This window comes from Dendropsophus ebraccatus, chromosome 2 (genome assembly GCF_027789765.1).
Source record: "Dendropsophus ebraccatus isolate aDenEbr1 chromosome 2, aDenEbr1.pat, whole genome shotgun sequence".
Taxonomy (NCBI): domain Eukaryota; kingdom Metazoa; phylum Chordata; class Amphibia; order Anura; family Hylidae; genus Dendropsophus; species Dendropsophus ebraccatus.
In genome coordinates this window covers 139281905-139309483 of record NC_091455.1, presented here as the reverse complement: position 1 = coordinate 139309483, position 27579 = coordinate 139281905, and the positions used below count along the sequence as shown (strand labels likewise).

Here is a 27579-nt window from a genome sequence, read left to right as displayed (position 1 = left end):
AGCCAGTGTGGGTTATATGGAGGGGGAATCTCTAGTAATATGTCCAGACTGTTAAATAAGGAGGAAAGACTAGAGGTCACTTCTTCATGCATCGCTATCAGTGCGCAGGTGGTATAGCCTACAGCTGTTCCTTCCGTGTATTGGTTAGCAGTGTAGTAAGTCTGTAGCTACTTTAAGCTGTACTGCAGGCAGGAGCGGTCTGGGGCCGTGCTGCCATCACCAGCCATGGCTTACTTCTATGTATCGTGCTGTTTGTCAATAAAGTTGCGACCTTCAAGGAAGCGCAGGGAACTGAAGCACACAGTGAGTGGCCATGCGTCTGTTCTTGTTGTTTGCTGAATGATTGCTGAAAGCTATGGTCACGTCTAGGTGTGCATGGGATTTACTGGTTGTCATCCATCTAGTAGAAGGCACAGGGCTCTATATGAGAAGAGCTCAGCTCTCAATCATGGTGGGAATTAGCCTGCAGCATGGTTCACGTGTCCACAGGATAGTAGAGAAAGGTGTGATCGCAGGGGGTCTCACCCCACCCATCAAGAAGACGGCAGCCCCCTAGTGCCAGTGCTGAATGTAGTGTTCTTCAGAACAAGGTGATACTGTCAAATGCATTGAGTTTGGCTCTATTCACACTATTTTAGCAGTATTCATTTACCAGATGTAACCACATCCATAGCCCCCTAGTCCCCAGTGGAGACCACAAGAGTGTCATGTTGTTGGCTGCTACCTAGTTGTGTTTGCAGGTATTTTCATAACATGGCTTCCAGTGAAGAAAGTATACCACGTAAGTTACATAGTTGTAACACTGGAAACTGACAAATGCCACTGGCTAGTCCTGTGTTTGGAGACTCCTGAATGAGGCTCCATGGGCTCTTCTTGTGCATATTCATGTTTCCCAGGGAGCAATGCACCTAGGATTTCACTGCATTGAGGGCTTTAACAGGCAGCCGGCAGTGTTATCATTTGGCTGGTCTCCCTGAGATCAGTGATCTCTTTCTCAAATGCCACTCAGTGACAAGCATCAGAGGTATTCTTTGTATATACGTGTTTAGGAATCCTGCAGACATACGTCTCTGATGGACGCCACACAACGTAATGTGACATTAACCTTATGATATGTTCATACAAATCCTTGTCAATCCCTCATCATGTCCAAGCAGATATGGAGAATAACTTCAATGTGCAGGGGTGTAATGCCAAATGGAATTCTCATCAAGGACTTACGTTGGGGATTGAAGTCATGTTTCCCATTTAAATCAATAGAGCTTGGATTCCAGTTGCATTCTAAGGCAAAATCAGGCTTGAAATCCATGTGGAATCTGCCTTAAAATGACATTATAGTGCATTTGCCTGACAGATTTATTTGACAGATTTTTGAAGCCAAAGCCAGGAACAGACTATAAACAGAGAACAGGTTATAAAGGAAAGACTGAGATTTCTCCTCTTTTCACATCCATTCCTGGCTTTGGCTTCAATAACCTGTCAGATAAATCTGTCTGTATAAACACACCATAAGGCCCTTTTATATGGGCTTATTATCGGGTGAATAAATGTCCCTAATAAACAGCCCTTGTCCAGCAATCAGCCAGTAAACTGATCACGTATTTTACGGCTTGCTTGCTAAACCATTTGAGGAAGCATCAATCAAATAATCCGCTGTCCCTTACTACTTAGCAGCAGGCTCTGTGATATGTCTGACGCTCAATACTTCTGTAGTGTCACTCCACATAGAGCACGACTGCAGACTTGTTGAGAACTGCTATCCATTCCTTTATCCTCCAGCCAGACATTTGGGGGGGCATTGAAATATATCTGCAGTATTGTCAATGTGGATGAATGCCATATTGTATATTTGTCATCTGGATTAAATTGATGTGAGTGTCAAGGGAGCCATGTAACACCTTTGTACATTTATATTGCTGTATTCTGTATCCTGCAAAAACTGAACAAAGTCCATAAGAAAACAAGAAGAGGTTGGCTCACCTGATACAGATGTCCGTATGGGAATAGTGTGTAGTGTGCAAGGAAAGTGTTCAGAGCCGAGTCTTTGTGCACACAGAAAGGTAGAACAGCTTCAGCTGATCCCAACATTAACCTGTGGATAAAACAGTAACTAGTCTCCTAGTGAGCCCCGGGTAATAATTCCCTGATTAGTAACATATCTAAATAGAAGACAGCTAGTAATGTCTGAGGGTACGCATGTCATAGTTCACACTGTGCAGCTAAACTGGAGGAGAAGAACTAATCACCATTGTGATACAGCAGCTATAAGTAAATTCCTCCCAAACACCTCCCAACTTTTTGGACAGCCAGAAAGGGACACTGGTGGTTCACGCTTGGAAAATTTTTCTGACATTTCTATACTTTTTAATTCTAGGATGCAATCACACATCCAGAATCTACAGCAGACTGATGCACTTATGGTGCTTTTACACAGAAAGATTTATCTGACAGATCTGTGAAGCCAAAGCCAGGAACAGACTATAAACAGAGAACAGGTCATATAGGAAAGACTGAGATCTATCCTCTTTTCGAATCGATTCCGGGCTTTGGCCCTAAAAAAATCTGTCAGATAAATCTCTTTATGTAAATGCAGCCTAAGTTACACTGATGTCTGCAAATCAGCAGCAGATCCTGTATGTGTGACTGTATCCTTAGCTCTCATTCACACATCAGTAACCGTGTATGTTATTACAGACCCACAACTGCGGAAAGGATTAGGAATGTGTCTCAGTAACTGTCCTGATTTGCAGGGACCCACTGATTCAAATAAGTGACAAGGACGCACAATGGCTTAATAATTTTCTTTTGTGTCATGGATCATGTGTCCAAAACAGATCAGTAACACCTACAGATGTGTGTATGGGGCCATATAAAATGATGTGTGAAAGTGGCCATAATGTCACATGATTCATCTGGATATAACAATTTTTAGGATCCAACTTGCAACACATGATAGAACAATATGCAAGTTTGGGTCTATTATACAGTAAGAAACCCGACACTTTCTAGAGCAACATAAAGTTTATTAATGCCAATATAATTCCTAGGTCAAAAAGAGGGACATGTAAGGGGCAAAGAGGGACTTGGCTTAAAAGTAGGGACTGTCCCTCCAAAAGAGGGACACTTGGGAGGTATGCATAACCCTATTGGTGAGGGTCTTAGCTGTAGCTAATATGCCCCTGCAGGGACCTCATTGCACTGACATATTGTCCTTTTAGTGTAATTCTAATAATGTAACGTCAAATGTTGGTTAAAGTGTCACTGTCATTTGGGGAAAAACCTTTGACATGTCATAGTATGTAGCATTGCTGTAGTATATTTATGTTTTCTGTCTGTCTATTAGCCACAGCAGTGTACAGTCTGCACCATGTGAAGAGCGGTATTGGAGTGCTGGATATTTTTTGCTTTTTGTGTTATATATGTGGGGGTGTGGCTGCCTCCTTTTGGCTTGCACTCCACCCATGTCCTGTGGGTCTTCAATTCTTTTAAGCAGGGATGGGGAACCTTCATCCCTCCAGCTGTTGCAAAACTACAATTTCCATCATGCCTGGACAGCCGAAGCTAATGCTTCAGCTATCCAGGCATGATGAGAATTGTAGTTTTGCAACAGCTGGAGGGCCAAAGGTTCCCCATCCCTGCTTTAAAGGGGTTGTCCAGCGAAAATCTTTTTCTTTCAAATCAACTGGTTTCAGAAAGTTATATAGATTTGTAATTTACTTCTATAAAAAAATCTAAAGTCTTCTCATACTTATCAGCTGCTGTATGTCATGCTGGAAATGTTGTTTTATTTTCAGTCTGAGACAGTGCTCTCTGCTGACATCTCTGACTGAGACAGGAATTGTCCAGAGCAGAAGAGGCTTTCTATGGGAATTTATTACTGCTCTGGACAGTTCCTGTCTCAGACAGAGATGTCAGCAGAGAGCACTGTGTCAGACTGAAAATAAAACAACATTTTCATGCAGGACATACAGCAGCTGATAAGTATGGGAAGAATTGAGATTTTTTTTTAAAGTAAAGTAAATTACAAATCTATATAACTTTCTGACACCAATTTATTTGAAAGAAAAAGATTTTCGCTGTACAACCCCTTTAAGCCCAATTTTGCAGATTTATATTCCAAGAGAGGCCAGTGTTATGAACCATCTCTTTACTCATTGTGAGATGGTACACTCGATTTAATTAGTTTGCTTAGAACCTCATTTTTCACAATGTATTAGAGCAGGTTTTTATCATGTGTATGCTGAAGGGAGTATGTTTGGCGAGTCCTAGTACTTGCAGGTTACTGTAGCATTTTTCAGTTTTTGTCTGTATATTAGCCACAGCAGCACACAACCTGCACAGTGTGGACTGTAATATTGGAATGCTGGCCATTTTTTGCTTTTTATGTCTCTATGGCAAAAGTTTTTCCAAATTGCAGGTACACTTTAACATTAGTTGCACAAGCCTAGAGGACAGAAATGGCTGCACATCGTGCCCATGGTTGTTATATACAGCTACATTAAGGCTATGTTCACACAACTTGAGAGACCGGCCGTTCCGTGACCGCGGGCGAGTCAAGGAACGGCTGGTCTCTGCACGGATCATCCCGGCTTGGTACTGCAGTACCGGCCGGATAAACTTTTGGCCGCAGGGTTCTGATGCGGGCGCATCACCCTGCGCCCACATCAGAACCTCCCACAGCACATAATGAAGCAAGTGGCCAGAGCCGCTCGCTTCACTGTATGAACTGACATGGTTTCCTATGGCCGCAATTAACTGACGGGATCCCGGCCGGAGCGCATACGATGTGTATATGCTCTGGCCGGGATCCCATTAAAGCAGACGAAGTGTTCCACTCTGCACAAAGTACGGCCGTTGTTGCCGATGGCAACAACGGCTGTACTTTTACGTAGTGTGAACATAGCCTAAAAATCAACATCAGAAGTTAGTATATAATTTGATCAAATCATATTGCCTAAACGACACTGTGCCGGTGATCGGACGCCAACCCCGCAAAGCGTGCACAAGCAGGGAAGGGTGGGCATAGAATGGCCCTGCAACCCCACTGTCACAGGACCAAACCCCAAGGGCCCCCACAGGCGCCGCCAGCGGAGAAGGCGGACGCCAAGCAACACAAGTGTGAACAAGGTGTTACTACTGACCAAACAACCAGCAGGTAGAATGGGAGAAAGAGGTACTTACCATATGTACACAGGTGCTTCCTGCTAATTTGGATCACATGTGTCTTACAAGGGAGGAGTGCTAGTCACAATGAAAAAAGGGAGAGAATACATAAAATGCACAAGCCTAAAGGACAGAAATGGCTGCACATCGCATCCATGGTTTATACGAAAGCTTGTTCAGCTACATTAAAAATGAACATCAGAAGTTAGTATATAATTTGATCAAACCATATTGCCTCTTGCAGGTCTTCTGATACACGAGTCCCTATGCTAAATGGGTGCGATGTGCAGCCATTTCTGTCCTCCAGGCTTGTACACTTTAACATTAGTGTTGTTTATGTATTGGATAAACATTAGGATGGATGCCATATGACCAATCGCTAAATAATAGGAGAGCATTGATAAGTTCCTATACTTTACAGCAGTGCTTCTCAAACTTTGAGGTTGGCCTCACAGTGAGGTACCCATATACACTGCTCACATGGGATATTTTTCTTGTGGCTAACATTTATGGAAAACAAAAAAGTTCCCAGTACCATGATATTATATCAAGAAAGTAGGGCATTTCAGTAGAAGCATGTAATGGTGATTTCGTCATCTCAAACAAGTTATTGAAACAAAAGCCTATAACAATGGTGGGTATACCTCAACAAAAAATGTCATTGTCTCAATAACTTGTCATCAATTACAGCTTGACAACGACGTCTCATTTTGTTCACAAGTTGACTTACTGCTTGCTGAGGCATGGTATCCTGCTCTTCTTGTAGGATGGCCTTCACGTCATTGAGATTCTGGGCTACAGAGTTATGAGCCTCTATATGGTGATCCTATAGGTTTTCTATGGCATCAAGGTCTGGAGAAAGTGCTGGCCTCAATTTCATGTACCCCAGTCTCAAGCAGCCATTTCCTTATGATGCAACCTCAATGAGCTGGAGAACTGTCGTCCATGAAGATGAAATTAGGCCTGTGCTGTTCAGAGGCACAATGACTGGATTAATGATGTTATTCAAGTAATATGGGCTTGTCACTGTACCACTCTGGGGCTGGGTTCACACTACGTATATTTCAGTCAGTATTGTGGTCCTCATATTGCAACCAAAACCAGGAGTGGATTAAAAACACAGAAAGGATCTGTTCACACAATGTTGAAATTGAGTGGATGGCGGCCATTTAATGGCAAATATTTGCTGTTATTTTAAAACAATGGCTGTTATATTGAAATAATGGCCGTTATTTACTGTTATATGGCGGCCATCCACTCAATTTCAACATTGTATGAACAGAGCCTTTCTGTGTTGTTAATCCACTCCTGGTTTTGGTTGCAATATGAGGACCACAATACTGACTGAAATATACGTAGTGTGAACCCAGCCTTAAAGTGTAGAGCAGTTCTGTATTGACTAGACACACCTGCCTACACTGTAACATCTCCAACACCAAAGTCTCATTGTCTTGTAAGGTGCATATATACTGTACTAGGGACCACTGGACCTCGGTGATGTTCACAAATGAAAGTCAATTCACACTGACCAAAGATGATGGCCACCAAAGAGAGCGCTACGCATTAGCTACTGTTGCCTTTGGTGGTGGTTAGAGATGAGCGAACCTGGAGCATGCTCGAGTCGATCTGAACCCGAACTTTCGGCATTTGATTAGCAGTGGCTGCTGAAGTTGGATAAAGCCCTAAGGCTATGTGGAAAACATGGATATAGTCATTGGCTGTATCCATGTTTTTCAGACAACCTTAGAGCCTTATCCAACGTCAGCAGCCCCTGCTAATCAAATACCGAACGTTCGGGTTCGAATCAACTCGAACCTGACCCCGGTTCGCTTATCTCTAGTGGTGGTACAGTGTGGGCAGGTGTGTCTAGTCAATATAGAACCGAGTGAGTTCCTTTGGTGAGTGAGGGAGCAGGTGTGTGTTTGTTCATATAAAACCTATTGGAATGTGTTGGTGTATTGCTAGGTTAACTATTTGCAGTTATTACAGAACACCCATAGGTGCCTTTGTAGGCACTGTATACTGCATGGCCCGCTATATACATATAAAGGTATGCTGACATTCTCTTGGCTTCCCTCGGGTGAATGTGGCCTATGCCTACATTCAGAGTATGCAAGTACAGTGATATTTATAGAAACATATCTTGCATACCTGTAGAAACATTTGCACACACCTGGTCTGTGGGCAGATATGGCCTGCCCTCAAGATCTGTTAGTGCTCCTCCTTGACATTACTCTGTTGTGGGTTTTGATAAGTTTTGTATTTTTCCCACTAGATGGCAGTATTTACCATTTCTACAGTATTCACAGCTGGATGCTACATGAACCTACTCACAGTGTTCTTGCATGGAGGAAAAAGTTTATTAAACGTAAAATAATATAACGCTGAGAGTGACTGCCCACCGCAGTCATTTATTTATGACAACTGTTCCTTGAAATGGTCATTGTTTGCTGACAACACTGGCTATATCCAGATGTAAAAGTTATCAATGCTATCACCATTTTTTGCACAAACAGGAAGATTATGGCTTACAAACACAAATTATGGCTTACATTATTAAATTGGCATTCAAGCCTTGATAAATTCCCCCTGTTAGCTATATAGTTTGTCGTTCTAAACTCTCACTGCAGCAGACCTAGAACGTCCATATTATACACAGTTGCAATTTTAATAGACATGGTGTAATTTATCATTTTATTGCCTATTTCCCTGCAGATGCTGACAGGCAATACCAGCAGCATGACCCTGGTGATCAGCCTAACCATTGGGGCTCAGATCAAACTACCCTTTTACAATCAATGACGTTTTCTTTTTGTAATACATGACTGTGGAGATCTGATCTAGCTCTTGTCTTTTTGGGAGGACCCTGTAATGATCTCACAAGGCGTCAAGGAATCCACATCTGGTTGATGCTTGTATCTTGGGTACTTTCTATTCACTACATTCATTTTGAGCATTGATATAGGGATTAACTGGTAGGAGGCACAATGCATAGCTCCTGTCCTTTCTACTGTACAGTCTGGCTCTGTTCTGATATGCATTGTCATTCCATTGTTCTTCTCTGTCATGGGTGAGGAATGATAACACTGATGAGTGCTGGATCCATCCATACAATGGATACTAATGGCACTCTCACTGACTTTTATAATGTGGTCAATCCTTTTTCTGTCATGGTGTCCATCGTTTGGGTGGGTTCACACTACGGAATTCTCGTGGATTAACTCAACGGACTTCCATCGTCTGTCCGCGCGCACGGCCGTGCGCCTTTCCGCCGGCTCCGTAGACAACATTCTATGGGCCGGCATATTCCGCTATCCGCCGAAAGTAGGGACATGTCACTTCTTTCGGCGGATAGCGGAATATGCCGGCCCATAGAACGGTGTCTATAGAGCCGGCGGAAAGGCGTGCGCGCGGACAGCCGACGGAATTCCGCGGACATTATCCGTGACAATTCCTCAGTATGAACCCACCCTTACAGTGGAAAACAAATTTGTGGCATGCTATGCTATTGTTTCAGCAAATATGACTGCGATGAACGGTGTGAACAGAGCCTTATACATGCCACCAGCAAGTCTGCAGTTAATATGGGCAAGGGTGGTGCTGTTTCTGGGGAGAGAAGATTTTACCAATGGGAAAGTATATTATCATTTCCCTTTACCATTGTTAAAGTAGAAAGCGCTGTACTAGCTTGCCTCTTTATCCTGCATAATGTGCTTTGTAAGCATGTGAGTAAGTACTGTGCCACAGGCGTCTTTGATGTTCCCTCATTTCTGATGAAAACGCCACATTATACGTCACCTACAGAAGAGAAGGCAAAGTGGAGGACACTGGTTTATCCAGTTTCTGCAAATTTTACTGTAAGGATTAGAACCAGAGACATGAGGTTCTTGTAAGCGTCTGCTGACATCAGTATTAGGAGTTACCTGATGAAAGATCAGATGGCATGTGCATTATGCTACATTGTATAATACAGGATACCAGACTTCACAAGCCACTTTCTGCTTCGTCTGACTAGTCAATGTAATCTATATTATTGTCTGAAAATAGGAACAGGATTCCATCCATCTTTATTGTGATGCAGCGTAATGATAGAGGACATGTACATGATAAAATCCCCCCTATTAGCTGAATAGTTTATGGTTCTAAGCTCTCAGTGTAGCAGACCTAGAATGTCCATATTATACACAGATGGCCCAGCAATTTTAATAGACATCATGTAATCTTTCATTTTATTGCCTATTTCCATGCAGATGCTGACAGGCAATACCAGAAGCATGACCCTGGTGATCAGCCTAACATTTGGGGCTCACATCAGACTACCCCTCGTACAGGCGTACAGTGCATTAGGAAAGCCTTCAGACCCTTTTACTTTACACCCTATAACATTGTGCTATTCTGAGGACTTGTAACTCCCACTGCATCTAAAGGGAAACCTTGCTCATGGTCTGGAGAGGCACCTGCTCATTCTCTGCATATTACTCATTTATTCCCTACCAAATAACTTACTCTATACATTTTATATCATAAGATTGTAAAGAGTAACATGACTATCTCATCTCCTGACAGGCGTTACTTTTACATGGTCTTACAGGGGAGGCAGGCCCTTAAAGTGATGCTCCCAGGCAGATAAGCAAATAGCATGTTTGCTTTCATGATATTCTTCCTGTATCAGAGCCTTCGTGCAGTTCATCATCTATAACTACTGTAAAGAGACAAGAAAAAAAGGCCTGAAGTGATGAAAGCCAGTGTTCTTTACAGCAGAGATACAAAGCATCAAAAGCGCCCTCCATTTCTTTCCAATAGGCAATGGGTAAATTCCAAGCCGCTTTGTGTGTAAAAACCAAGTTATGCAGTGGCCCATACTTTCACGCACCTTAGTTGTATTGTTCAGAACAATGCCTGTTTTGCACACTTTTTGCACTAAATGAAGTGTGAATTTACCTTCTCAGGTCTTCTGTGTGAAAGTATCTAGACCTGTTCAGTTTTACACTTAGGAATCATGCCTAGAGATTTCCCTCATCCAGCCAGACAGAATTACAAGGCTTAGCTCTGGAAACACAAAATACAAAGTCAATTGACTAAAGCATAGAAATATATTATACTTCCTAATCCTCATTACAGCTGCTGATCCCATGTCTGGTTAGCAAAGTTCTGTTCTGTGCATATTCCCGATTAGTAGATATTAACCAGGCTGCCGGGAGCATTAACACAAGGTGGGAAAACTGCAGCACTTTGTTTCTGTTCCTTGTCTGGGCCCCATTCTCATTGTGTTTTACTGATATGCCCAAGGTATAGGTCAGCAAGTCTGCAAAAAAAGTATGTTATTGTATACTGCAACATACAAGAGTTTTTTAGCTGTACATTTGAGTTTAATGTACAGAACGCAGTCTAAGCCTATGTTCACACTCTGTAAGAGATCGGCCGTTCTGTGACTGCAGTACTGGCCGAATGATCTTTCTGGCCGCAGTGTTCTGATGTGAGCGCATGAGCATGCGCACGCATCGGAACACTCTACAGCACACAATGAAGCAAGTGGCCTAAGGCGCTCGCTTCATTGTGTGAACTGACAGAGCTTTCTGCGGCTGCAATTCACTGAATTGCGGCAGCAGAAAACTGACTTGTCAGTTATTTGCGGGTCCGCATGGGATCCCGGCCGGAGCGTATGCGATGTGTATACGCTCCAACCGGGATACCATAGCAGATAGGGCAATGTTCACAGGCGCATAAAGTACGGCAACAACAGCCTTACTTTTACGTAGTATGAACATAGCTTAATAGTGACTTAAGTTTACTTCATTTTCTAAGCATGTACTTGTTTGTACTGGGCTCAAACATGCAGTGGTCCAGGCTTCCAGGTAACAGACTGTATGTGGTCACTATGTTTGTATGCTGCAGTATCTGTCACAATACCTTTTTTCCGATTTTACAACGCTTACCTCAGATGTATTAGGAAAACATGATGTGGCACCTGTAATTACACAAGACCATTGTCTGGGGCCCAGAAATTGTATGCTTGGCTCTGCTAGTATTTCATACTCTTGAATTTATGCAGTTGCCATGTCATTTTTCTTTTTTTTTTTAACTCTCTCAGGAGGGCACCACAAGTTTCTCATTGACCAGATAGTAATCTAGCCACCGGCATACTTCTAAGAAGACCAAAATACAAACTACCTTGTTTCAAGATGTTTCAATTGTTCATTTGGTGGAAAAAAATGAAATGTAAGTTTCTGTTGTTTGCAAGGGACACCGCCAATATGGACAGCGCTAAGGCATACCAAAGGTTCTTGGTCAATGAAAAACCTGTGACCAAGCTGACTAATGCCCCTATTCCACAAGTCGTTTAGAGGAGCAAACGAGCGCTATTAGCACTCGTTTGCTCCTCGTTCCCCGCTCGCTGCTGCCGCTATTCACCGCGGCTGCAGCGAGCGGGTGAGTGCGGGAGGGGCTGCTCGGAGGATCGCTGATCGTCCGGGCAGCCCATAGGATATAGCAGCATCTGCTGCCGACGCTCCTATTCAACGGAGCGACGGCAGCAGATCGCTGCTATATCAGTCGCTTGTTTTTCAACATGTTGAAAAACAAGCGACTGCAACGATCAGCCGACATGAACGATGTCGGCTGATCATTGCACTCTATTCCACGGGACGAATAGCAGTCGTAGCGGCCGATATCTTTAAACGACCCGTGGAATAGGGGCTTTAGGTATAAATTTGAGACCAAAACCTAGCAACTGAAGCATAGTTGCACCAGATATGGTGGATATCTGCTGAAGCCATGCAGCCTCTGAAGCAGTCTGGGAAGTAACCAGGGAGCGTTGGGGTCCCAAAGAGGGCATGGTATGTTAAGAATAAGATGTTTATGCTTTATATAAGGGCAGCAACATCTAAAAACTTTCAAGGGCGTGATAACCCACTTAATGACACTCATGGTTGTAGACTCCCATATAAACCATATCATTGTCATTTCTGCCATCTAGTATCAGAGTTGTCACCCCATTTAGTAGAGTGGAAAAAGAGGGGGGGGGGTGCCGAAGATAGGGTTATGCCATAGATGAAAAGAAAGTGATGTACCAAAGTAAGACCTTCAAAATGCCGGAAAGCAAAGGCAATATTGTCATGTGCTGCTTGGAATAATGGGGATGAAATAGGTGGTGGAGGAGTAGATGAGGCAATAGCATACTGGCAGAGTGCTTTGCGCTATCCCACAGTCGTAGAGAATGTTTCATGATGGTATTGCATATGGGTTGTCTAAACAGAGGGGGAGTAAATAGCAATACTTGCAGTGTGTCGGGGTAACATTTGGCGCTACTATTGTAGGTCAAAAGAAGGCCCAACATTTTAACTGCCTTTTTATGAATGTGGCCAAACCATGAAATAATATCCATTCCATTGCTCCAAAGAGACTCTGCAGATGGAAAAATAGATGGGGGTAATTAGAGGAATCGAGAGTTTCCTAAGAGCATGTGCAATTTTGATGCTCAATTTATCAACTTTTTGGCATTTCTAAAGACAGCACTGTGCTGATTTGTGCGGGCAATGGTGCACACTACAGTGGCCTGAGTATGACAGATCTCCTGCTTCAGCACTGAATGAGCCCTAGTAATATTCAGTGGGTACAAAAGACCCCCTTTACAACCCCCCCCCCCCCACACACACACACACACACACCACCACCCCAGTAGAAAGTTGATATGAGAGATTGTATGTTTTCAGTCTACAGCTATGGGTTATGTGCTTCCAGGCTGTAATTGAGTTTTGCGTGTGTAGATCTAATTCTGACTATTTTTAGAAGGAAGTAAGAAAGGCTGTCAGGGTAAGTGATCCGCTCCATTATCAGTACGTAAATCTGCTATTGTATCCTGAGTCATATACTTCAGCTAGGCAAAGGAAGTGGTCTTTTGTGACTCACCTCAGGTTTTCATGACTGAAATATTTTGTACCCAGTCCTAAATAAATCTGTACGTTTGGGCATCTACATAAGTACTTGTTAGCTTGTGTTTGGAATCTGAAACTATGCTGTGGTTGAGTTTCTGTTTACGCCGCCAATTACATGGAGAATAGCTGAAAGCCGGCAGACCACAGCTATGTACAAAGAAACCTTCACAGTCTTTCCATCTAGAATTTTAATTTTGCCTTTAGCATAAAATGTTACTGTGCATTTCTCAACTCTGAGGATAAAACATGAAGGCAATTTTGCAGGCTGACATGATTTATTTAACTTTAAAGAAAACTTTTGGCAGATGCCTTGTTTCCACTGCCAGTTATTTCCCTGTTGCCATACTTCAACTACCCTGGTAGCACATAGGCAATATGCACTACCTGCATTTCTGCAATATTGAAGGTGAACCCTCTGGAGCACGGAGATGCAGAATAACCAAATTATGAGATAATTTGTGCACTGTCTAGAAAACTGAGAAAGGCAAACTTTATTCATTAATGGGTTTAAATGACTCCCTAGAATAGTACAGTAATATTAAAAATGGTATTGTATATCTTCATTCTAGGATATATATGGCTAAAATGTGAGTGATAGCTTTGCAGTTATCCAAAATTTGGTAAAGCTATTCTTCTGGTTAAAGGGGTGTTACCAGCACCAAAGCAACCCGAGACCATCACATTACCTGCACTTTGCTTGGCACCATGCGTCTCACAAATCTTCTTCTGTGTGATCCAGACACCTCAAACTTTGATTTATTTGTCCATAACACTTTTTCCTAATCTTCCTCTATCTAATGTCTTTGTTCTTTTGTCCATATTAATATTTTACTTTTATTAGCCAGTCTTAGATATGACTTTTTCTTCGCCACTCTGCCCTGTAGGCCAGCATCCCGAAGTCGCCTCTTCAGTGTAGGCGTTGACACTGCTTTTCTTTCAAAAATAAGGAAATTTCTAAGTGACTCCAAACTTTTGAACAGTAGTGTACATAGAGTAAAGCTTACAGTGCACAACATACCTATGTCTGCAACGTCTCCTATGTCTGCAACCGGGCAGCATCAATATGATGATTTATATTAGACTAATACAGACTGTAAGGAGGGCACCTGTCAATATCGAGGGGTTTCTGCACAGTTTGTTGATACTCCATTTTATCTCCTCATGTGTGGTGACCTTAGTTATGGTAAGATGTTATGTACCGCTGAGGCACTTGTCACATTGGCCAGGAGTAGTATATGCCCACCTCTGGGCATACCTACACACACTTATGGTGGTCTCAACTGACCACCTTGTGTGTGTGGCGATGATACCAGTACCTGCGTCCATGACTATGACCTTTTGCTGCCTTTGGGCACGAAGTGCCACAAGCTTAGCAACTCAGTCCCCACTTTGGGGTAAGTTAGCTGTTGGCCCCTTAGGAAACCTAGCACTGGCAGCAGAGTTCTTGGCTATAACTGCACTTATCTGACTGCTGACTCTTGTCATAATCTTGTAGTACCTCCTGCAGACTCCTGGCAGGGTTTTATAGAAAACAATCTGATAGCCCCTCAGTGTGGAATAGGTTTTCCCCTGTCTCTGGTAGCTGCGCTGAGTGTTTTTTAGCCAGACATGGCTAGCTCTTGAACTCTAAATAAGAAAAAACTATTTATCTAACTTTCTGGAAGCTGGCTAGCCTACTCTCAAACTACTTCTTCCTCAGGCTAGACTAACTAAACAGTTTTTTTACCTCACCACTTGGGAGCTCTAAGATTGGAGGAAACACACCCTGTGACACAAAATAAGGCTTCTGATAGGTTGGGAGCTGGAGGAGGGCTCTGCATGAGGTACACTGTACAGGGATTGGTCTTAGCTTAAAAACCACGACATGTGATTGGATAACACATACAGTCAATCAAATAAACAGCAAACCCTTTGTAAAGAATCTCCTTCAGCTGTGCCATATAGTACATAAGATATAGTGAGACATCTGTTGGTGGGAGTGCAGAATACACCATTACAATCCACACAACACTTTAAAGGACAATTCCAGCAAAAAAAAATTCTTTCAAATCAACTGGTGTTAGAACGCCCCAGAGATTTGTAATTTACTTCTATTAAAAATCTCTTCCAGTACTTATCAGCTGCTGTCTATGTCTATGACATACAGCAGCTAATAAGTACTGGAACAGATTTTTAAATAGAAATAAATTACAAATCTCAGGCACTTGTTAATTTTAAAGAATTTTTGTTCGCTGGAGTTGCCCTTTAATAGCAAATACCTTTGTGCCAAACTACATATAATAGAACATCAATGGCACACCTGTTCTGGGACATTGCACATGCAACTATAGGTGGTGCACAGGTTTCAGTCAAGAATTCTTAGGTGGGCCATATGAGGAGATCAGTGTTAGAAATAATGTGATATCAGGGGGCATGAGAGAGATTTTGTATTGGAGCCAGGATCTTGACATTGAGTTTTTGTGTACATCTCCCAGCGTGCCAATTCGAGGATGCAGGCAGTCGTCATTCTGTAGCGGCGGAGAACCATATCTTGGGGACCATTACCTTACAAAAATTGGACTTTAGAAACTTTGGGGGGATTTATGAACTTATATTAGGCGCCGCCCCCTTTTCCCCAGCAGGATTCACTAAGAGGCGCACGCATAAGGACATGTTATAAAGGACTGCCAACTCAGGACCCCCTGCAATATTGGCCAGAACAGAGCATTGGTAAGAACTGCTCCTGCTGTTATCATCCTGACCTATCTATGCATTATATGATCGCCATTCATTTAGGAGTACTATGTTTCCCCTGAAATTTATGACCAGACAAAATGTATGATCTCCACGGCACCTGCATTCATAGAAAGGGGTGTTGAGATAATATTACTTCTTTAATACAAACAAAAAAGTGTCACATAAACAGCAGTGCAAAAATGAAGCTCCAAAAGCATTTTTTCAAAAAGCTCAAAGCAAGTGGGTGAACCTAAATACCTACCTGCTGAATCACACATTTAGGGGGGGATTTATCATTGCTCCACACCTTAAGTCATGCTTATATTTGTCTTTTATATTGGCTTGTCATGTTTTGTTTGCACAACCATTTGGTTTGCTCATAAATTGGTGATTTTCTGACGTCTACAAAACACACAACGCAGATAGTTGAAAGCTAGAGCCCTATTACAGTAATAATCTTCTGAATCAGGCCAATTCGGCAGATTATCGTTCAGCGTAATTAAGACAACCATCAGCCGAAGAGTTTTTATTGTAGTTCTTGGTTTTCGGTCCCTGATTTTTTTGTGCAAAAGCTACTCCACCCTGGACCACACATAGAAACAGTGTAGACAGTCCAGACCTAACATGAAGACTTTCTCATCAATTATGAAGCCACACGAGACGTCATGATAACTAAAGTGCAACTTCCTTACAGGTAGGAATGGCGTAGATAAAATAGTGTGAGAAACTAGTGTGAGAAATGTCACTGATGATAAATCCCCCATTGAATATGGTATCATTCTGCACCATTTAGCAATATCTGAAGTCTGCATCACTAATAGACCCTAGTATATAGATGACTGTGCACAAACAGGAAACGTATGCAAGCACATTGACCACAAGTTCCTGAAAACTACACTTACAGGATGTGGCACAATGCAGACTCGCATAAAGAGTTCCAGAAAGACACACTGACAAACCACATACAGTCATGAACACGTACAAGTATGCAAACGAGATAAAATAAATAATAAGTAGAATGCATGTGTGATGGATAGATAGGGCTGCCCTATCTTACTTCCTAGACTTTAGAAGATAGAAATGTAAGCAAACACATATGTGACTAGTCTATACAGCGGCACATTTCTCAGATGGCCAGCCAAGATGTATCCATGACAGTTCAATCCACCGCATCCCTCCAGCAGACGCAGTTGGGAGTCTATTATTTGGCAGTTGAATATGATTCCCTTCATTGTAAGCACAGAGGGCTGAGGAATAGAAACATGAATTGTGTTACAAAAAAGAATGTATTATATAAGAAGTAAACTTACTTATACTTATTTACATAAAATTAAAGAAAAAAAGTTTACGCTAGACGTGTTTCGGCCATAAGGCCTTGATCACAGCATGCTGTGATCAGGGCCCTATGGCTGAAACACGTCTAGCGTGAACATTATTTTTACCACCCATGTTGGGATTTTATCTGGATTCTACAATAACGATCAACTTTTTATGGACTTCTTGTTTCTTCTTGTTTTAGATCCCTTTTTACCAGCGCTTAATTTAAAGCTTAAACTGCTTAGTACTGCTCTGTAATATCCTCCATGTGGTTGGGGATCAGAATAAGATCTATGTGTACAAAGAAGACACCATAATCTGATGCATTTTGGGCTTTTCTTAACCCTAAGTTATAGCATATATGAAATCACAAAGTGCATGCTTAAAATACATGAGTGAATGTCAAATTACCTGTAACATGTGCCCCATGGATTTACTGCTGCAGGGGCATCCATAACTTTTAATTTTGTGGTTTGTGAGGGCCAAAAAATGTTCCCAGATTGTTATGGCATATCCTAGCAATATGTCAGAAGATAACAGGATAATAGCCCTTTAAATGGGTTGTCTAGGGACATATTTATTTTTACAGTTTGGGTGTGTAGTAAACAAGCTATACTCGCACATCCCAATCCTTCACTGCTGCAGTCTCCGCTTTGTCCTGGTTAATGTGCCATCACAACCAGCCTGTTCAGCCAATCACTCAGCCATGGAGAATTTTATTATTCCCCGCGCAGCCACTTTTAAGGTACCCCGGAAGGGTATGGTGTCCATTCATTTTCACATGATTGTATTTTTAAGATACTTACAGCTAATGAACTAAGCACACGAAAGCGAGATGAAAGAGAAAACCAGGACAAGCTAATGAGAAGAGTGAAAGAAAACATTGATTTAAGAACACTGGAATGAGTCATGAGATTATGAATGCAGAACATACTTTTTGGTACATTCTGTTACCAATATGATAATGGAACAGACAACATAAGCTTACTCTTCTTGACGTAAACCTTGTTCAGCACTTTGAGCCGCCAGATTCTTTTGCCAGATTTTACTGAAGTTCTTTACCAATGTTCTTTTCTCTTGAATAAGCCAGCACTTCTTACTTGTTAGAAACTAGTTTTTCTCTTTCCCAGAGACACTAGAACAAGCATCATTTGCACTTCTTATCCTCATTAAAAGAGTGGATCTGATTTCCCTCTTGCCAGCAGTGGTTTATTTCTAACAAGGCTCTTTACATGCAGCCTTCCTACAGCTTTTATGGAGCTTCTGCATCAGCTATTGTGTGTGTGTGTGGGTTTTTTTATACTTTCAGTGAGAAATCAGCAAAAGTAGTCAGATATTCCCATAGACTTCAGCGCTGGACTCTCCGTCATTCTCTATGAGCGTTGGACTCATCTCTCAGCGCGCGCGCCGGGCTGCAGCGGCTGATATCTCCGTGACCCGACAGGATCCAGAAGCGGGACCCGGCGGGATCAGGTGAGTATAGGGGGCTGTAGCGGGAGGTCGGGAGCCTGTCACCCCGGCACGGGGGGTGACAGGTTCCCCTTAAGTCCAGCGATCAGTGAGGATCTCAGAACCAGATTTCAGTAGTTTTCCCATGATATATTCATATACAGATGCCATTATGGCCTATGGGTGACCGATCCATGAAACAGATGTCCTGCAGTCAATCTGTTACCCATAGGCTGTTATAGCATCCATTTAATAAATATGTTATGTAGATGCTTCCCAGCAAATACGCTACAGAGGGGAAATGTGATGTGAACATAGCCTATTGTGATGTGCTGTCTTGCATATACACTCTTTGTGCTTACCGTAGTATACAGGGCATGATCTGAGGGCACTGGCATTTATTAGATCTCTCAGATATGTACTGGAGGCTGTGGTTTAACATTTTGCCCACGTACGGGTTAAACCAAGATTTCCGATTTCATATCTCCCAGCTCTCAGTTCCAAAGCATTCCTCGTCCTCGCGTGTAAAAAAAACTGGGGCATTTGCCTGTTGTCTACATTTGTGAGTAGTGCCTAAGAGGCTTATTGGCAGATACAGCAGCTGACAAGCGAATCTTCTAAATCTACTGAAATCCCCGAGCTTTTATCAAACTTACTCTGCCATCCATACATTATTTCAGTCTCGCACTACAAGTGAAAGATAAAAGTAATAAAGACTGTAAGGCTATGTTCACACAACAACTTTTCATCTCCGTTTGAAATGGCGTCATTTTGAGTCTAAAAAAACGGATGTCATTTAGCAGTCTGGCCTCCCCTTAGTGCAATGACGGCTGCTGGTAAATTATTCTAGTTTGGGGTTACTAATTGGCCTTTGGGTGCAACTTAATTGAAAAGTCCATTGAATTTAATTGTAAAAACAGAGAAAGAACGGTGAGAAAAGAAAAACTGTGTGTGAACAACTAATAAAAAATGTCCGCTGTTTCCAAAAGAATCATTATTTTGACGTCTGCAGCTATAACGTCCGTTATTCAATACTTTGTGTGCATTGGACGTCCGTCTTTCCATTGACTTCAATGCATTGCCACTGCAGTCAGTTAAATCGCGGCAATAACAGATGTTATTTTAAATTTCAACCGACTTTTCTGTTTTTGATGTTGTGTGAGCATAGCCTTAGTGTGTCTTCTGCAGACTGTTGGAATAAAATCTTTGCCTTAATAGTAATAATAGTATGGAATAGTAATAGTATGGAAAGAAAGAAATAGCTAATGAGTGTGGGTAAGGAATTTTTTATCGATAAGCACATGTGGTGCACACTTTTATTGTCACCATCATGGATCTAAGAGTGAACTATGCTGACCAGCCCTGTCATAAAAGAAATTTATAATGCTATTCATTAGATGTGTCTCTCTTTAGTAGGCTAAAATTAGGTTCCGTGGCTTCCTGAGTGCTTTGATCCTGGCTCATTACAGGTATATTCCTCTTTTATAGCAGCAAGTTTCATGCGGCATGTGTAGGAGTGACATTCATTAGGTTCATTAATGGGTTCAGTTTACTCCACATTCCAGACTGTATTACTTGTGATCTCCTTAGTGCACAGGTTGAAAGGCTAGTAAAAAAAACATTTACGTTTTAAGGACACTCAGTAGGAAGCCTGCCAAAGCCTCACATTTGTGGTAATCATGCAAAATACCTATATTCATTTAAATAGCATGGATATCTGTATGCTTCCCCAAAAGTATACATATAGGGCCACATGTATCATCCGGCGAATGGATGATTTTCGGCGGAAAGTGCCGATTTGCGTCTTTTTTTAAGCAAAAATGGCGGATTTGCGAATAAAATATTCGCAAATCCGCACTTTCCGCCGAGTACGCCAGGGGGCGGAAAAGGGGCGGAGAGTGGGCGGAACGGAGGGCGCGGACTCAGAGTCCGCGCGATTTATCATCCGTTCCGCCAAAATGTACGCCGAAAACCTACTCCAGTCCTCAGCTGGCGTAGGTTTTCGGCGGTGCGCAACGGCGCGCACGGGATTTATGTAGAGGCAGTCCGCCTCTACATAAATCTCCGTAGCGCCGGAGCTGCGGGGGCATTTTTACGTCCGGCGTAAAAAACGCCGGACTTAATAAATGCCTCCCATAGTGTTTCAACAACTCTGTAATACCAACTTTTTACTATATAATGATGGTGACGGTGGACAACCTCTTTCTATATGACCCATTAGTGAAAATAGACATTGTAGAGCAGGGTTCCCCATTGTAAATTAAATGGGTAATTAAAGATAACCTCAGACTCCACAGTAAGGGTCCATTTACACAGAAAGATTATTTGACAGATTATCTGCCAAAGATTTGAAGCCAAAGCCAGGAATGGATTTGAAAAGAGGAGAAATCTCAGGCTTTTCTTTATGACCTGATCTCAGGCTTTTCTTTATGACCTGTCTATAGTCTGTTCCTGGTTTTGGCTTCAAATCTTTGGCAGATAATCTGTCAGATAATCTTTCTGTGTAAATGGACCCTTAGGCTATGTTCACGCAACGTCAAAAATAGAGAAAAGGCAGCCGATTTTGATATTTTAACAAACGTCCGTTTTTGCATTGATTTAACTGACTGCAACGGCAATGCATTGAAGTCAATGGGAAGACGGACGTCTAATGTGCACAATGCACTGAATAACGGACATCAAAATAATGAACATGATCATTATTTCCGGACATCTTTTGCAAACAGCGGACATTTTTTATTCGTTGTTTACACACAGTTTTGCTTTTGTCACTGTTCTCTCAGTTTTTACTATTAAATTCAATTGACTTTTCAATTAAGCCACAGCCAAAGTCCAATTAGTAACCCAAACTAGGATAATGTACCAACAGCCGTCATTGCAGACGTCAATGTACCAACAGCCGTCAGACAGCTAAATGACGTCTGTTATTTTAGACTCAGAATGACGGACATCATTTTAAACTGAGCTGAAAAAACGTTGCGTGAGGGCTAGTACACATGAAATTGGTGCAAACAGCATGAATTAATTAACCCCTTCAGTCAGTTCAGGGCTGGGTGAGGTGGCAAAACTCATCTTTTCTAGCAGGCTGATCAGGTTCCCTTATTTGACACTATGTGAAACTGATCAGGTGGAATTCAATGGTGGAGAGTTCCGCCATAGTTTCAACGTGTTTGCACCGTGTGAACTGGCCCTTACCTGCACTGCCCAATTGATTGGACCATAGTAACAATGAAGCACTTCCCCCCTCTGCCTTTTTGTCTTAACCCCCCTCCTAATAGTCTGTAAGCTCTTGGCAAATTGGTTCTAGAACCATAGGGTTTCCTAGGTTCTCTTGCCTTCACATTCCCTAGATCTTAATCCTATAAAGCATCACTATGTCAGGGTAGATGTTCTGTTGAGCCATCAGTACCATCATTCAAAATGCGAAGAGAAGTATGAGTAGCTGTCCTGTCCCCTTGAGCCATTATTCCCGCAGAACAATTTCACCACTGCAGTCTATATGGTGAAAAATTGCTGTGGTTGTGAAGGCCAAGGGACATCCAACATAATACTAGATGGATAGATGTTTTGAAGTCCATGGAGATTTCAGGCAGAGCCAGTCGAATCCTTGTCATTATGCTCATTTAATTAGTAGACATAACCCTTATGAAATGAAGACAAAATGGATAAAGAAGCCATTCATTGGCCTGAGGATAAGGCATCTAGTTAGCCATATTAGTAGTTGGTTGCATACCTTAATGTTATTCAGTGAGAATAAAAAACACAAGACTTGTTGGTGTTGTCTACATATAATAGTAAAACACAGCAAATGAAATATTATAATTAAATGGCCATAATCTGCTTTACTAATATATTAGTATGATGTGATATACAGTGGTAGCTGCCTGCGGCCGGTGAACCGCCAAAACAGTCTGTGATCTTATTACTGACTTTGGGACATGGATGACTTTACCCATTTCAGTCTTGTTACATCACATAGGCTATAATATTATTAAATCATTAACCATCATAAGCTTGCACGATGGAAGTAGACATGAATAAAGAATAGAGATGAGCGAACCTGGAGCATGCTCGAGTCAATCCGAACCCGAACTTTCGGCATTTGATTAGCGGTGGCTGCTGAAGTTGGATAAAGCCCTAAGGCTATGTGGAAAACATGGATATAGTCATTGGCTGTATCCATGTTTTCCAGACAACCTTAGAGCTTTATCCAAGTTCAGCAGCCACCACTAATCAAATGCCGATTGTTCGGGTTCGGACCGACTCCAACCCGAACCCGGTTTGCTCATCTCTACTAAAGAATCAACAATGTTTGTAAGCAAGATAAGTAATATTATTTTGTCTTTACCATTGTAGATAGAAAACAATAAATCGAATGGCAGGCATAACGCTGCCAAAATATGGCTTCTAGGTGAATGAAGGTTATTATAAAATAGCTCACTTATGCCATCTATATTTAATAGGAGAATTAAATAGGAGAATTGTTTTGAACAGCCAGTTAATGCTGTTAGAGAATGCCAAGAGTGTGTATAGTTTGAAGAATCTAAAATATAGAATTGTGACTTGTTTAAAGAATCTAAAATATAGAATTGTGACTTGTTTAAGGGGAACCAATCAGCCCGTTTGGGCTGATATGGTTCTCTTGAGCATTGTATAAAGCACCTGGAGCAGGTGCTTTATAACGGAGAAAATGACTTTTATTCCCCGGCTCGTGACTAGATCCGAGCGGGGAAGTAGTCATGGTGGGCGGCTCCCCGCTCGTATCTAGTCACAGCGCTCTGCCTGTCAGCGCACTCGGCGGGATGATTGACAGGCAGAGCGGACCTCTCTGCTTGTCAATCATCCCCTCTGAGCGCGCTGACAGGCAGAGCGCAGTGACTAGATACGAGCGGGGAGCCACCCACCATGACTACTTCCCTGCTCGTATCTAGCCACGAGCCAGGGAATAAAAGTCATTTTCTCCGTTATAAAGCACCTGCTGCGGCCGCGGCCGGTACGTGCCGGGGCCGCTCCAGGTGCTTTATACAATGCTCAAGGGAACCATATCAGCCCAAATGGGCTGATTGGTTCCCTTTAAAGTGTCACTGTCATTATAATTTTCAAAATCTAAATTAACAGTAGATGTGATATAAAGCAAGTTTGCAATTTACATTTAATATTATTTTTGTTGTTGTTATACTGTAAAACAAGGCTGAACTTACCAGAAATCCAGGTCCAGTCTCCTGAAGGCAGATTTTCTGACTTGTGCTGGTAGAAAAAAAAACAGACTAAACACAGGAATTCCGGCCATTACTCTAAAATACTATTAATGTGTCACTGTCGTTATAACTTTAAAAATCTACAGTAAATCAACAGTAGATGTGATATAAAGCAAGTTTGCAATATACATTCATTATTATTTTTGTTATAATCATGCTGTAAAACAAAGCTGAACTTACCAGAAATCCAGGTCCAGTCTCCAGAAGGCAGATTTTCTGACTTGTGTTGGTTGAAAAAAACAGACTTAACACAGGAATTCTGGCCAGTACAGTCACGGCTAAATGTGTCCATCAGTCACATGACTGCCTTCTCTGTGAGCGCTCTGATGAGCTGGGATACACAGGACTTACTGTTTTCTGACTGTTTCCTGTTTTTTGAGAAAAAAAAGTCAGAAAACAGGAAATGCCATGTTCTCCATCATAGCTAAAAAAAATAGTGAATGTAAATTGCAAATTTACTTCATATCACATATACTATTGGTTTAGACTTTGAAAGTTATAACTACAGTGACACTTTAAGGCTACAAACCCACTTGGCGGGTCTGCAGCGAGTCTCCTTGCTGCGTTTTTGCTGCGATCCTTGCTGCGATCCTTGCTGCGATCCCAGCCCTATACTTTCATTAGCAGAGAAACTCGCAGCAGGGATGTACATCCCTGCTGCGATTTTGTCTGCAGCCCGCCCCATTAACCCCCTAGCTGCCGGACATTATACATTACCGGGTCCCCGTTCCTGCTTGCTTCAAGGCTCCCGGTGTCTTCACGGCCCGCCCGGCCAATCAGTGCGCTGCGGCGGGGCAGCGCACTGATTGGCCGGGCGGAACGTGCCGGGAGCCGCCGAAGCAAGCAGGAGCCGGGACCTGGTAATGTATATCCTGCCCGCCCCCCCTGCAGCTCCGATCACCCCCAGCCCCCGGCCGCATGATCGCCCCCCGCACCCCCCGGCCGTACGATCGCCCCCCGCAGCCCCCAGCCGCACGATCGCCCCCCGCAGCCCCCGGCCGCACGATCGCCCCCCCGCAGCCCGTGCGGCCATGGGGTGAGGGGGGCGATCGGGGCTGCGGGGGGTAATCGTGCGTCCGGGGGCTGCGGGGGGCGATCGTACGGCCGGGGGGTGCGATCGTACGGCCGGGGGGTGCAATCATGTGGCCGGGGGCTGGGGGTGATCGGGGCTGCGGGGGGCGATCATGCTGCCGGGGGTTGCGGGGGGCGATCATGCGGCCGGGGGCGATCGGGGCTGCAGGGGGGGCGGGCAGGATATACCAGGTCCCCGCTCCTGCTTGCTTTGACGGCTCCCGGCACGTTCTGCCCGGCCAATCAGTGCGCTGCCCTGCCGCAGCGCACTGATTGGCCGGGCGGGCCGTGAAGACACCAGGAGCCCCTAAGCAAGCAGGAACGGGGACCCGGTAATGTATAACGTCCGGCGGCTAGGGGGTTAATGGGGAGGGCTGCAGACAAAATCGCAGCAGGGATGTACATCCCTGCTGCGAGTTTCTCTGCTAATGAAAGTATAGTGCTGGGATCTGCAGCGAGTCTCGCTGCAAAAACGCAGCAAGGAGACTCGCTGCAGATCCGGCAAGTGGGTTTGTAACCTAACACTTTTTTGTTTATTACGAAATTCCTTATATTTCATGTCACTTAGTTTTCATGTCTAGTTCTGAATCTACATTGTAAAAAAACTAAATAGAAAAAATTGACTAGTACTGTACTTTATACTTTCATTCTTCAAAGTTTTCACAATGTCTGTTTTCAATAGGTGGACTCCTCCTCATTCAGAGACAGGAAAGCAGTCATCATCCTGTCCACCATACAAAATAAATGTGACTAGGTCAGGTTCCTAGGCAAGCATATTTCACATAACACCGATGCTGAGAGCTATAAATCAATGATAATGGAAGAGAAGGTATAGGACAGACATCATTACAAGTAGATCTTACGTCATAGTTCTGTATTTCCGGGGACCTATTAGTTGACACCATGTTTCTGGCATGTTACAGAAGATTATTCCCAGCTCGGCATTGTTGTAGCCTCTGAGATTCTTCTGATAAGATAAATCAGCTGCTTCCTTATTATCACAGGACATGCTTTACATTACAATACATAATGATATTCTACCAGATTATGTCAGCGTCTAAATAAATGTAGATTATATCATGAAAAAGAGAATGAAAGCCACTTTATTCTATCAAATAAGCTTTTGTGTCAGTTCATATTAAAGTGGTTAGTACTAGGAGGTATGACTACTCAATGTGATTCACGTAATAAGATCTAACTGGCTTAATACATTTCCAAATGAAAATTGTCATATGGAAAAAAAATACCTACAGCCCAAAGGCTTTCTTTCAGTCAGTTTTTTATCTAAGGGTACATTCAAAGCTACCATGTTTACTATGAATACAGTGTCAAAGGTGCCCTTGGTGGAGATAAGCAAGTATGACTATGCAGTCTGATACTGTTGCCATTTACTTTCAAAATAAAGTCAAACTAAATCCAGTACCATGGAACTGAAAGGACAGGGCTTGGTTATGCCATATTGTGTACAGACATACCATTCCACTGGTAGGCTATGTTCACGTGATGTTTTTTGTTTCTGTATATAAGTAAAGACGGTGAAAGGACAGTGTTAACAGCTAAAAAAATAACATCCGTTGTTTGCAAAAGACAGCCGTGAATAATTGTCATGATGATTTGATGTCTGCGCAAACAATGTCTGTTATGTAATACACTGTGTGCATTGGGCGCTGACATTTCATTGGCTTCAATTAAAATGCGGCTAAATGCATGTAATTTTAAAAAGAAAAAGTGGCAGTTTCTTTTTTTTTTTTTACTTAGTGTGAACATAACAGTGTGTTAAAATATACAGCAAACAAAGGGCACTCATCAAGAATGAGCATACCCTTTGTTGTTTTGTCAATTCTGTTATTACTGCCATGTTTTTTTTTAATGATTTTCTGTTTATCTTTTTGGCAGCTAAACACCATAGCTATTAGAGAAAATATTACTAATAATCTAAAATAATACTGTACATGCCTGGCAGCTATAAAACTATAGTGTCTGCAAAAGTAGCTGGCCTACCCAAGCACTGGTTGCAGAGGGGGACCAAAACTCCCTCTGTTACAAAGGAGCCCAGTGTTCTGAATAGTGCATGCCTTCTTATAGATTTTGAACTGGAACCATCAAGCTTTAAGGGTGCTACAGCCCTTAATATCTTTTATATATTGCTACATTTGCAGAAAAAATAATAAACATGCTATTTCCACTTATCCATGCTCTCCCCAGCATCTGACATCCCACGATATCTGATTAGCACTTATAAACAGTAGAACAATTGCAATTGTAATTTTTAGGAGCTCATACATACTGCGTCTTGCTCAAGTGCTGAACAAACCAGGTGACCAATCATTGATTATGGGACCCTTCACCTTTTTATATCAATAACTGATCCGCAATATAGTTATATTCAAACCATTCACTCTCATTCTGATCCATGTTGATTTGTTGCAGAACTCCTAGTTCAGATCTCGATCTATACATCCAATCATGGTTTGTCTTGGCTTTACATACAGAGAGACTACTGTACATAGTATTTGGAACACGTATAAAGGTAGTCTGTTAATATACTGAATATTGTAAATGCTTATAATCAAAGTTTGAAGTCAGAGAAAATCATATTAGATGCATAAGTAGTCTGATGGATTAAATGATATGTATATTTATACTATTTAGGTGGCCAAATAAGGAACCCT

General features: G+C 42.4%; 1 protein-coding gene across 3 annotated transcripts in view; it reads left to right on the top strand.

Moving 5' to 3' along the window:
- The window catches only part of COA1 (cytochrome c oxidase assembly factor 1), a 52939-nt gene that overhangs the window by 1332 nt on the left and 24028 nt on the right, over positions 1 to 27579 (top strand). Inside the window, exon 1 of one of the 3 annotated variants that reach the window (XM_069960330.1) lies at positions 159 to 303. The exons of the other annotated variants lie outside the window; for them this stretch is intronic. The gene's annotated coding sequence lies outside the window, so the exon portion shown is untranslated. Of the gene's footprint in view, positions 1 to 158; positions 304 to 27579 lie in introns of those variants that run through there. 3 annotated transcript variants of the gene reach the window in all.